At 32.3% G+C, this 14,232-nt stretch overlaps 1 long non-coding RNA gene across 1 annotated transcript; it reads right to left on the bottom strand.

The window, feature by feature from the left end:
* Nucleotides 1-5,379: 5,379 nt before the first annotated feature.
* On the bottom strand, nt 5,380-12,221 carry LOC137394757 (uncharacterized). Its single transcript, XR_010978369.1, has 4 exons — nt 12,071-12,221; nt 8,960-9,121; nt 7,277-7,360; nt 5,380-5,729 (listed from the first exon to the last, which is right to left on the bottom strand). It is a non-coding gene; the product is annotated as an uncharacterized lncRNA (long non-coding RNA).
* Nucleotides 12,222-14,232: the final 2,011 nt, after the last annotated feature.

Raw genomic sequence — 14,232 nt, 5'->3', positions numbered from 1 at the left:
GCTCTTCTTACTCTTTTATCACTTGTCCAAATACTTGGGCAGTTGCTCGCTGAGCCTCAATTTTAGCCCTGGTCTCATTTGCGTAAGACAATGTTTTTGGTTTGCGAATTTCAATTTCAAATTCTTCTGCTTTCTTTTCTGCCTGCAGTGCTACCAATTTTGCTGCAACAGCTCAGCTTTAGCTTTTCTTTGTCTTAATTTAAGCGATTGGTGGAATTTGTTTTTGATGTTTTTGATGAGCCTCATTACACAGAGCTGTGGTGTGTATGATAAAATGCAACAAACTTTAGTGCAAGCATAATAGGCTTATTCTTAAGGTTACTATCAGTGTGTGTGTAGGCTACTCATCTTGTTTGTTGTTCTTTTCACGCCGTGGTTGAATGGTATCCATTCTTGGTTTAGTGGCAAGCGGGAGAGTTCCAACTGATTCAGTTAGCATTCAGTTGTTTTCAATCACTTTATCAACTCTTTTTAAGATGCGTTTGTCAACAAAAATATCAGTGTTGTCTTGTTTTATACTGCTAATCACTATGTTTCCATGACCCGTAGGATGCGCAAATTTGAGCCAATCTACAAGTTAATCGCATCATGGAAACGGTATCAATCTGCAAGCTAAGTGAATTTTGCGATTCGCAAAACTTTATCGAATCCATCATGCTTGCGAAAAATGAAAACAGCACTTACAAATTATGAGCATTAAAATGCCGCGTCAGCTATTCAATTTTAAACATGTTCAATACTACCGCTGTTCTTTCTCGATCAAATTCTATGTGTTTGCATCGCAAACATGTGTGCCGATAGCTGAGTCGCTAATTCAGTTGTTTTTAATCACTTATAGCGTACAATTCTTTATCTTTTTTCAACCAGTCCTCGGAGTCAATCCGCATCACCTGAATGTCCATAGAAACACTTAATTCGCACGGTAACACAATGTGCGCACAACTCCAAATCTTTATTATGTGCATGATGGGCATCATGGAAACATAATTATACTGTCCTGTTATATTTGTAAGCCTTCTAATAGCTCAACACGCATGCGGTCTAGACTTGAGTACTCTAGTGGCACTTCCTTCTAATTTAGTCTAGTTTTAAATGGCTTGTGGACTAAACTTAAATCCCCAATAAGTTGAGTCAGTTCCTTGAGAAGTGGTTTTGCCTTGATGCGCTTAGATGGTCTCATCGGTTTATTGTTAGCAGTAACAGCAGCCATGGCATCAGTTAATATAAGTAGAGATACATAAATAATATATAGTAGATATGAGACCTCAGCTAGATGAGCCTAAGTGCGCTCAACAATCAAGTTGCCTCAGTGCTGGCACACAGGCAGACTTTGATGATCAAGGACTGCTTCATGTTTCACTTGTAACACAAGAATCATCATACCATCATTGGCATGTCGCATGTTTCTGGCAAATGTTGCACCAAATATAGAAGTACCTTTATAAAGAAATACAGTATGTGACCTTGTTATCATAAGCTGACACTCTATGATTGTTCAAGTATCACAGTAGTTTCAATGTGCGTGACAGCAAGCTTGACAATTGAAAAAATGCTTATCATATAAAGAGTTGTTACCTCTTTTTCAAAACAAAAAGAAGATAACCTTCGGTTGTTTAGGTTATCACAAATAATTGACATTAGTTGTTCATGATGAAAACATGACCTGTTTTCAACAATCTTTCTTAAATTTACAAAAAATAAATTCACTCAAGTGACAAACTTTTCTGACAGTATTGCAGAATGGCAGCATGTGTGCTGTATGAATAGCTGCGTAATTTGTTTGAACATTGTGCTACTAAATTGTGCTGTATAATGTTAGTGCGGTCTATGTTTTGTAAAGTCAGGTATGAGTGAAACTTCCACTAGTAATTCTACCATTATCACTTTGTAAGTAATCCACAAAAATGCTCCACACCATAAATGACATCGTATATCATATTGGCAAACTACATGTAGGTTCAGAGTATGCTTCTTGCGCTGCTCATGTTTTTAAGCCAATCAATACGCTAGCCTTTGGCAAAGCACTAGTTATGAAAAGCTACAAAATGTACTCACTGAAAAAATCCTAATGCTTTTAAATCCTATTAGTTTCAAACTATTTAGTAACATAGCATGCAGCTTTGCAAAACCTAACGACTTAAAATTTGAATTTTTTAATTCACATATGAGAAACTTGCGAAAAGTTTTTAAGTGGCATTTAAATTTTGTCAAGTTATTTAATGACATGATAAATAATAGCAAGGTAGTTAGTTAAGGCCGTACTAGAGCACTCTCGTATCAAGAAAAGATAAAAGTTTTATGAAAAAGGTGTTTGATAGCTATTTTTTATAGATGTTCATCATCAGAAGATAGACCTTCCAGCTTTAGTTAATAAATATATTAAAAATAAACCAACACAAAGTTTTAGCCAATTATAACAAAAATCATTGCTATTTTTTCATCATTTGCAATTGTTTTTGATGTTTACAGTGATTAGACTGCCAGGATGTTTGAAGACTGAAGTCGACAAAATTAAATCATGGTAAAAAGGCTCAGATTCAAGAAAGTGCAACTATGACACATATAGTTGCAAAGGCACAAACAAAATAGAGGCCACTGCAACTTTAACGCAATAGTTAATATTAATAACAAGAGACACAGGCAGCTGAGCAACACCAGTGACATCATGTCAGTACTTTTTTTAGTGTTTAACTACGATTAAGTTTTATCAATTTTAATCTTAAAATATTCTGATAGTCAAATTACTTCCAACATCAAAAATAATTTAAAATGATAAAAAATATCGTTAATTTCTGATAAAATGTAATAAAATTTTGTTTAAGTTCATTTTTAAAACCTACGAATCATTGATCTGAAGGTTACCTAATATTGAATATATACTACTTATCTGGTTATCAGATAGTTAACATGCATTCTCACTTAGTTGATCATGACCACGGTTAGAGCTTATAAAGACAATATAAAATCAGTAAATTAGTGCATAGCTGCATTATATCGAAAGTCAACTCTGTTCAAAACAAAAAAAATTTAACATATAATTATGTTAGGTACTTCTTGTTAGATATAATTTAAACTCATATGTCATACGAATAGCTTATTAATGCTACTTTACTTAATATCATGATAATAAACTTGAGCTTAGCTTTTCATGTAAATATTTTAATGAACATATGTATAATGTTCATTGAAAGTGAGAGTGCCTATCATATCTGCTAAGTCAGAGTTATCTGTTCAATAAACAATATGAGACAACTCTTACTTGCAGCTGTTGTGTTTACTACAATTATAGGTTTTTTCAAACAATGTCAAGCTGGTCTGTCAGCCTACCAATACCAATTTAGTTATTTGTCATTATAAAATGAATAATAACCTTTTCAAGAAACAAACCGTAACACCTATTCAAAATAAGAAACCGATCTGTCATATCAGCTTATCTTTTTGCAACTGAAGATGAAGAGTAAATGAGGGTTGTCAAAAGCAGCGGTTGCTATGACGACTGGTTGAACTGTAGCAACAAGTCTTATGCAATCAGCAACAGTTTACTGTTTGACAATAATAGTTTATGTAACTTACTCAGCTAAAATATGTTACTAAAACTAAAATAAGCACAATTATGAACCAGCTGCTAGCAGCAGCCCTGTTTTGTTATTGAACTTTGCTGAAGCACCTTACATTTTAAATGCAAAAATGAAAATCACTAATCAAGGAATGCTTTGCACAACCAAAGTCAGCATGCATCCAACTGTTTTAGGTGGCTTTTCCTTAACCTAAATGGTATAGAGTGCTTTGTTGTGTACATGTACTGCACCAGACACTCGCCAATAAGGAAAACTGAAAATTGTATATTGAGAAGCTTCAATATTGAAACAACAAACTTGACCTGCCAGTGTATTTACTAGCTCTTTCAAACCAGTGAACAGCAATGAAAAGACAGGCTCGGATATTGGAATAAAATATTACTTGGTACAGGACATTTATGAGAAGACGACTTCCAACCATTCAACCCCAGAATTTTTTTACTACTGGGAGTCTTAGAGCAATTAGAATAAATCTATTTTATGTGGGTACCACACTTGCTCTATTATGTTGTGCCTCAATGCTGAAAAATATTCAGCATATTATATTATAAAAAAGGAATAATAATATGGTTTGAAATTTACATTAATTATAAATACAGTTATGTTTGAATTATTTTGGCTTACCATAATGTTAAGTTGTACATGACATATTGCTCAATGTACGAGTAATCATGTCTAACTTTTGACTTGTATCTAGTCAATAGATAGTTTGGTTGTACCACATATATAAATCATTCTTGTTCATTAAATTACCTGTTATTCCTAGTTTCTGACTTTAGTATTTAGTTGTACAATATATACAAGTCATTCCTGTTCAAAAATACCTTTTTTATTGCTTCTCTTTGAAATGCATCAACTAAACTTGAAATAATTGTCAGTACATTTTTAGCGAATTGCTACTCAAATTTCTTTAAGATATGAATTAACATATTATTGTATCAAAATAAATAAATATATTGCTTATAATTCTATAATAGCTACACCTCTGACTATATTTAGAGTACTCGAAGCATAGCTTAGCCTAAAGATCTGAACAGCTCTATGCAACTACACTAAGTATTTTGACACCAGCTATTAATTATCATCAATTTACATAACAGATTGGCATTTGCTAGCAGGTCCTTGAAATGGCAGATTAGTGACCAGAGATGCCATCAGTTAATATGCATAGCGCTTCCTTTCATTCAAATGACTCACTGATGATGATTGACAACACACAATGATATACTGTACAATCTAGTGTCACACAGCAAAACCCCACTTTATTCATTGGACGTTAATAACAAGATGACCGCTTTCTAGTATGGCAACTAATGGGAGTCATTTATAGGAAGATTGCTGAATACATATCAGCAGTTCAAATTAGCATACAGTTTAAGATAGCAAATATTCTGAATAACTAAAAGTTCAGATAGTTAGTTTTTGTGTCTAAACTTTCCATCTGTTTGCCAAAGTATTTGCTTCTATCAAATCCGTTGAAAACTACTTTAAGAAATTTAGACATGCAGATGTAAAACAGCTTTGACAGCAGTTTTTTGGAACTTCGCTTTTAATAGGCTATTTTGATATACATATATATTATACATGTATATATACATTATATATAATATATATCCCCTTTAAAAAACTGGTCTGAATTGAGTTAAACTAAGTTGTAGATAGCTTCTTTTCTCTGCTCTATTTGAGCTAATTTCTACATACATAGTATTACTAAGTTGAACTTAAAATGAACTCTGATCTTCACTAGAGTTTTTCAATCCATATGACTTGAGCATATATATATCCATACAAACATAAAAAGCAAAGGGTTGCAAATTTATATTCCCAATATTGATGTTGATATGCACAAAAACGTACAAATAAACGAAGAGAAGTATTAAAATTAAAATGTGGTATCCATATCAGAAACCCAGCAAAATCCACAATTGTATATCGATTGAACAGGCTGTCTGATATTAATGTAGGTTTGCTGAAAGCATACCGCCTTTAGAGTAATAAATACAAAAGCTAATGAAAGAGTTAACCCTATTTCCATGTAAACTCAAATAAGAATTGATGCGATGGTATCCATATGGCAGCCTCGTATTAATGTACAGAATTCTTCTATTAGAGACATCTGGCTCAGAACTGATGTTGACTTACAATCAGTAACTACAAAACAAATAAAATATTATATTTTTGTTAAACATAAGCAGAGTTATATTTAGGTAAACCTTCTGTAACAATCTGTGGTAATACATGTATATCCTACTTCGTCATTGTGTGTATGTGTATGTTAATGCGTATAAATGCTTCCACAGTTTTTGCCTGACTTTATCCAAACTCATGCTTGTGCCTTCCACCAGGTTGCTAAAATATTTGTTTTCAAAAATCTATTTGGTTCCTGAAAACCAGCCTCTTGAACACCCACCTGCTGGCTATTTGATTAAAACTAAAAGAAACTCCGACCATCATCAGGCCTACTGCTAGTAACTTATAAGAAAGGTTTAGAATTGCTATCTAATAAAATCACAATTGAGAAATAAAAAATTGTTCAAAGGTGCTATTATGCTAGCTTATATTAATTTATTAGGCTGAGAAAAACAGTTTAGTTTCTATAAAATGTTCTAAAGTGTATGTTCACCAGACTGAAGTCTTAACATTAACTTAACATTTATCAAACTAATAAATGTTTTTGCATTTCTATAACATTTTAGCTTTTGACATTTTGGTTTGTTGACTGCAACATTCTCTAGTTATAAGTTGATAACTAGATGTACTATAGAGCAGCGATTGACAAGCGCACTTGTTTATAAGACCTACTATGACAATAATATAATCTGACATTAAATAGTTTCATAAACTGGTAATGAGGTCATCTGAGATGCTCGCAACTTGAAATGTGAGTTCCAAGAAAAGCTAAAATGATATCTATCATAAATTTTCAAAAAAACTTTAAAGTTTAAAAAAACTTCAAGTAAAATATTGAGTCATGTTATTTTATATATTTTGAGATTTTTTGCATACATGTATGTATTTCATAGTGGAAAAAAATCATTTAAGATATATTTCTGGTGAAAACTCGATGATACTCAGATGTAGTTTTTTTAAAGTCAAAGCTTCTGCTGGCACAAATAAGCTTTGTCATAACATGGCAATAAAAAATGTATGTAGCTATTATGCAATAAGCTTCTTAAGTTGAAATAATCAGAGATTTACTAAACTTGTATAAGGTTTGATGGAACTTGTAGAAGTTTTCACACAAAACTGTTCAATCCTTTTGAAAAGTTGATCAGTTTCTCTAAACTAATGACTGTTAGTAGTAGTGCTACATAGACATTTTTGATGACATTTGAACCATCAACACAGCTTATCACAATGGTTCTGAGATGGTTCTTATCAGTGTGTGCAGTGATAATAATTATTGGATGTCCCTAATTAATGCCGAACACTTTATGCACAGTTGTGATCATATTTGCACCAACAAATTGAGTCATTCTCAAAAAAGGAGACGACTAAAATTCTATAGAAATCAACTAAATTTCAGAGAGCTCGATGAAATTTGTTTGAACAACTTGACAGAATTGTTTTAATCTTTTCAATTTTAATCTTCTAACCGATTCAAACATTGAATTTTTTAAGCTCTAATACTGCTGTCATGTGATGTCAGCTAAACTTCTCTAAAGTATTTAGGGTTAAATAAATTATGTATTACTTACCTAAAACGCCCAAATCTGTTGTATCGATTATGGCGATTTGACCTGTGGTTCTGGCTGTACCTGTTGCTTTGTCTGTAGCCAAGGCTAAAAATAGAAGAATAACAGCATAGCACACAAAGCTAAATAAAAACATCCCTTTACATGCATATTGCTAGGTTACCATTGTTACGCTTCCGTTGTTAAAATAATTAATATGCCAAAATTTTATTCAGTTGTGAAAGGCTATGGTTAATTTTGTTAGACTGTTTAATTGTTTATATGTGAAAAGGAGCATTGCTTAAACACTTCTGAGTAGTAAATAATGTCTGGCACACATGTACACACTAAATAGCACGGTTTTTTGAGAAAAATTTGCTGGTATTAAACAATAAGACACAAAACATTTAGTGAGGCAAACCATCTGTGTTCTGTAATTTGTTATGAATAAGCAAATGTTGTAGGCAGAAAATAGCTGAACGATAAAAATGATTTAATAAATTATGTTATTTTTATTTTAAAATATCTGCCTTAATTTAAATGGCAGTAGAGATAAAAGGGGCATGCATTACTAAAGGCTACCACCAGTGCTGAACAAACAGGAAATCATATTATCAGTTAGTTTAAAAAAATAGGAAACTTTAATTTTACATTTTATACACATTTCAGTAACAAAAGCCAATGACGGAGTTCAGCATATCAGTTGATTAAAGTATTTGTACTCGCTTTAATTTTTGTCTTACTAAAGAAACATTTTTAATTTGAAATCTCTCCTCGTTGCGCAGTGGAAACAAAAGTTCCTTAATCAGTCTTAAGTTTTAATTGTGACTGTAACACCTCAGCACTAATATTATACAGAAATGCATGTGCTTAGTTTCCAATTATTTAAATAAAACGCTACCTTGTAGTCCTAGTAATGATGTTCTATAAATACACTCTGTGAACTGAGATTGCATTGTTGGTATTATGACTTAATATCTGTGCTCAGTGACTGTTTCTAAATATCTCTGAATTCTCCAGAGCTGCTCATCTGTCAGAAGACAATGGTTATGCTACTACTAATAAAATTGATGAGCTGCTTTTCTTACTCTGCCTGGCTTAAGCTTGACAGCCTTGAACAGGTTAGCTTTATAGATAAAACGTTTTTAAAAGTTAATCAACTGACAGCTTGCATGATATCAATATACTTATCTGAGCTCTACGGAGTACAATGCTTTTGCAAATGACTTATCCCAGATCGGTGCAATTGTAGAGCTATTTCCATTTCTGTTTTAGTATAAAATAAATGTTGCAAAGGAAATAAAATAGATAACTGCTACTACAATATTCCTTAATCCATAACAAAATGATAATCAGTTGATGAGAGTTTGAGAGTCAGCACATAACATTGAGTACTGGCATTCCTCCATCAGCTGACTAATGGGGTGAACATCATCAACCCAAACAGGAAATAATTATAAATACTATCTTTAGATTGCGAAAGACTGTTTGCAGTTATGTTATTTTTTTTTAACACTCAGTCAGCAAACACCAAAGATAAAAATATTTGTGAGAATGTGTTATTAGCCCCAACTTATTGATTCCATCATTGTTACTATTAGATGATATTAGCTGAAATACAGTATTTAACTTGAAAAATAATTAACAAGGTTTCTGCACTACATGAAGCCTGAATGCTATGACAAGAGGTAATTAATAGCTACCTACTTTGATCGTCTGTGAGGTCTGTATCGGTTGAATCGACTGTAGCCTCCAAAATAATTGTATGAAGATTGGTAGGCAGCGGCCAAATGAGTAGCCAGAGAAAGAACACAAATAATGAGTAACACCTTCATTTCATGGCCTTTGTAAGTAGACTTCTGTTTTCACCTAAATAACAGTGAGTATTTAGGAGTGTTCAGCTGTGTACATGTGGCGCAAATTAATTGAAGAAAGTTTGGATTCATTTTTTTGCATGGTAAGTTATGCAGTTTCCATCATTTAAAACCAGACTTGTACATCAATAGAACAATTACAAAAATAACTTTATTTAACAGTGGTAGAGAAACTGCTCTGTGAACTAGATAGTACTCGTGCTAAAAAACTGCCATGTCAATTATGTAAAACTAAGGGTAAAGGAAATGATGTAATAACTAGAAAGTTCTATAAAGAACTGTACAATTCCACAGCGTGCCAGTGAACAGACAAGTTAGCACTACAATGGTAAGGGTAATTATGAGTTAGCTTAAAAACTTTTTGCGCTCTTTGTTATATATGGCACAAACCCGTTTTTTCATGATCTTAAACCTTACATACTATGTAAATGTAAGAAGCAATTTTGCAACCACTCTCCTACTGAAGGTATTCTCAAGAACTGCAATCTGTTTACTAAGCACCCATTTCATCTTATCACATACCCATGCTTCCATCTTATATACACTAAAGTGCAGGCCAGCTACATATTAAAATGTTTTTATTATTTCATACACACCAATTTTATTTTATATATATACATGTCTACATATATTTAAAAAGCATTTCATACCTGAAATATAAAATTAGTATATCTTGGATTTTTGTTATAATTTGCAAATACTCTTATGTTACATGAAAAACATACTAAAAACAAAGATTTCACTTGATATTTAATAATATGCATGTGTAAAACATCCTTGGCTTTTCATTTATGTAAATATTGCTAATGTTATGAATAAATACTTAACAAACTATTAATTAATAACAAATAACATGTTTACTTTAAGCGGCCCATAATTTCGATCACTAATGGGTGCTTAAAACATTGGCTAAAATGACCTTGCTTATCCCATGAAAAAAAATTGAACAAACAATGTTTGTAATTGTCTCCTCTGATTGATGCCCACTTAGCATTTTTCTTTACGACATTCTTTTTATGCCTATCAACTGAGCTATTTTTCAAATTTATTTGGACTCTTGTTACATTTTCATTATTCAGCAATGTTATGCTTCATTCTAAGCAGCCCGAAACGGGTTTTTTGTCTTTTTCCTTGTTTGAGTGCTATGATAAACTAAGGAAAAAATATTTAAAAATAGTTGTAAAAAGTCTATGTTCAAGTGTTATTTTGGTTTACAGTTTTTGTAAAAAGTTTACATTTCAAAATTCATCATTGCCAAAATATTGCTTGTAAACAAAAAAAAACACCAGAAGAGCTAACAATGATAACTTTTGATAACCATCCACGCTTGATTGTAATTATTGATTGGGTAATTGATCAATATCAAAAAAGACAGATTTTTATTTTTATACTTTGTTTATTCATTCGTAAAGACTTTGTCTCTCTTGACTGGCGTACAAGTGGCTACTAACTGTTACTTTTTCTGGTGCTCCTAATTCTTCGCTGTCATTGTCTTATCGATGTTGAATTATATTGACATATGTTACAGCTACAAAAATCACATCTTACAAATTGATTTTATAACTATCTGTACCGTGCCAGTTTTTGTTGTCTATTTTTTAATATTTGCCTACAAGAAGGCGCTTCCAAGAGAACCTGTGTAAACTGAATTTGTTGGTCACATTTGAGTGCTTAATCATGTCTTACCGTAGCTGAACAGCAGATATTCTATGGCCTGACTAGTGAAATAGGTGCTTCTACAGTATTGTTGCTGTTACTGCTGCCAGAAATCACCATTACATTATAGTCAAACTTCGGATTTGCAACCAAAATATGTTTGAAAAAGCTGTTCAACAGTTAATTTGTTTGATGTCAAAACCTGTTTTTTCTGTTATAATTAATGTAAATAATTTTATTCAGTCCCAAATCCAAAAAACAAATTTCTTATAGCAGTTTTCAATATGTTAGTCTATAAACTGTGAGCAGACGTAATAAGAGAGCTGGTAACGTGTAAAATACGATAATCGTCTCATGAAAAGACTATACTAGGTGTAGAAATATACTGCACTACTGCATCTGTAGCAACTCATGCTCAGCCTTTTTTGATCAGCTTCTAATTTACTGTAGATGATGAAGAAAATGCGTAAAATTATAATGTGACTTATTTTAACAAAATGATCCTACCTGATATCATGCGAGAAAAACATAAATGTTTAACTGTTAGGAATGTTAACATGGACAAGGTATTAGAGATTACTAGCCTAGGTTAAAGTTATGATCTAACAAACCTTTGTATCTTAAGATCAGGAGAAATGAAAAAGTGCAGTGAAAACATTTCTTGTTTTTTATTTGTACAAATCGTAACATAAACAAAAACGCATAGTAAATTATTGAAAGCTAGGTAAGCTACGTTTTTTTGGTCTGGTCAATAGCTAAAATTTTGCTTTAAGTTGGTGGCATGAAAATCTCAGGTTTTCTGCTCAAAGTCTGATTTAATCGATAACAGAAAGATTTGGAAGCCGAGGTATGACTGTATTTGCAAATTTGGATTGGAAAAATGATCAACAATTTGAATGACTCAAAAAGTCCAAACTTATATAGTTCCTGCAACACAAGTTTTAGTAAGAAACAATAACAAAGGGAACTTACAGTTCAGATGTAAAAACAAAGTAACAATTCAGCCATAACCATTCAAGCATTTATAAAAAGTTATACTTTTCACACTTTTGTTTGCTAGCAACTCTTTTAATACTTCTTCTTCTACTAATGCAAGGAATTCTCAACAAATAAAACTTTATGTATGGAATGCAAGTATTTCTATCAGCTATGCTACAACTGGCATCACTAGAAAAAAACTTCTGCCAAAAGTCTATAGTTCAATTAGTGCTACAAATAGTTCAAACAACAGTAAATCAAGATACTTTTAGACAATTTTTCAGAATAATAAGTATATTGTGAGACTCACTGTTATATTGCTGGTAGTGACACTTAGACTTGGACTGAAGACAATGGCAAATAATGAAGAGATATATATGCACATAAGTTAGGGTGTAACAGCCTGCAAGTTGCCTCTACCTCATAGCCTGTTAGACTGCTTTATTAGCTGGGAATACAGACTCGCCCAGAGTAACGGAGACAAGTGACAGATTGTCAATAAGATTCTGGTTGTGCAATAAGCTAGAAGGCTCTAGAATTAATGGTAAACTCTGTCAGATGCATGTATCATGATCGGTCAGTCAATTTTCTCACAGCGATTGATTGCTTCCTATTAGGATTGACTTGAGCACTTCAACCACTTCACTCTTCATTAAATACAAATAGAGTTTCAATCAATATTCTACTTTAACCAAAAGAATCTGACAAAACCAATTGGCTTTAGTAAAGTGACAAGGTGTGGAGAGCTCATTATAGATGGCGACAAGGTGTAATCTATTTGTAACAATAACCAGATACTTAAAGCATTTGCTAGACTGGAAAATCAACTTACTACTAAGTTTATGAAATTATAAACTTACTTATTTACTCCAAATCTTTTCATCTGATCTATTCATGAGAGAAAACATTGGAACAACTGCTTCTGCTACAATTTTACCGTAGACAAATGCCCAAAAACAACTGTACCAAGACAATTGCCTTCATATTACAACAGCTTCTATAGAAAATGTTTCTCCTGTATAACAACCCCTCTATTAAGTAAATGAGGTAAAGTACAGAAATACCTGTTTTATTTAATAAATTTATGCAAAACAGTCTTTCAGCACAATAGAATGCTCACTAACTTAATGTTAAAACTTAAATGGTTGCTCTAAAATTTATAGCATCAATTAAAATAGTATCATTAATTACTATAGAATTTGAAGTTTTACTCTATATGTCTCAAAATGTCTATCACATACTTGTCTTCAACATCTTTTTCAAAGCTTGCCAATCTTGAATTCCAATCATGATGTTTTTTGGTTGGTACATCAGAGGTATCATTAATTAAACTTGTTATTTAAGGAAAAGGCAGTTGTTTCATGGGCGTAGTTATTTCAAGGGCAATTATCAAAGAGCAATTGTTCAGAAGTAATTTCACCTGAAGCAGCTACCGTAGAACAATAAAAAAGACAAGAAGTCTCATTATCACGTCAAGCTAAATGGGTGGCGAAGAGCATTAATAGAAAATGAACAAACAGCTGATAAAAATCTGCACACTTTTAGCAAACATCGCCTTTCTTTAGCTTATGTCAAAAAGTTAAATAAGTCAGCTTGGATGCAATGGTATGTTGTCAGACAATGCAACAAATTTTTATAGTCAATACATACGGAGTTAAGTATCAGCTGAGGAGCTTGGTGCAGTTCAAACTACGGGTAAAAAACGTCGCAGTAAAGATATAATAACTTCAAAACTTACTATATCAAATCACTGTGTTCTTCTAATCAGTTCAAACACACCATTACATCTAGAGTGGTGAACCAATAGGAGCTAAATGGTAATACAAGGATTAGTGCAAGCTTTCAGATAGATCTAAAAAAACTCTTGCGTATTAACAAAACGCTCTTTGACACATCCATTTTTATTCATAACCAACAGAAACTGCCACAGCCACACATGGAGTTAAGATTTCAAAAACACCTCTTTTTTAAAAACCATCAGCCCAAATTTTATAAAAGTTATAAAAGCTATTGCCACATTAATATTACTGAACAAACATGATAGCCAAGTCATGAATGTCTCGGTAAGATAAAAACTATAACTTGAAACTTTTGGACTTTGCTAATACTTGCAGTCTGTTATAACCTACTATTTTTAATATATTTTTCTATGAGCCATTATCTACTCAATAGAGAGACTACTGGGTTACCTGCATATTATTGAAAGCTCATTGTGGAAGGCAATTCCAAATTTATGAGTACTCACATCAACAACTTTTGTTTCTATGTACCTAAAACAGCTGTTTGCTGAAAAACAGAAGGAACTCTGAATGAATGCTAAAATATTTTCATTGAGAACCAACGTTTTTGCCACAAGGTCAGCTCATCTTAATTAATAAAGGAGATGTCGTATTTTTGCTTAGGTTGATATGATAAATTTATACAACTAATACTTTTACAAATACTCTAAAGTTAGCAAATCTAAAAGCTGCT

This window comes from Watersipora subatra, chromosome 4 (assembly GCF_963576615.1).
Source record: "Watersipora subatra chromosome 4, tzWatSuba1.1, whole genome shotgun sequence".
Classification (NCBI taxonomy): Eukaryota; Metazoa; Bryozoa; class Gymnolaemata; order Cheilostomatida; family Watersiporidae; genus Watersipora; species Watersipora subatra.
This window is presented reverse-complemented; position numbering and strand designations above follow the sequence as displayed.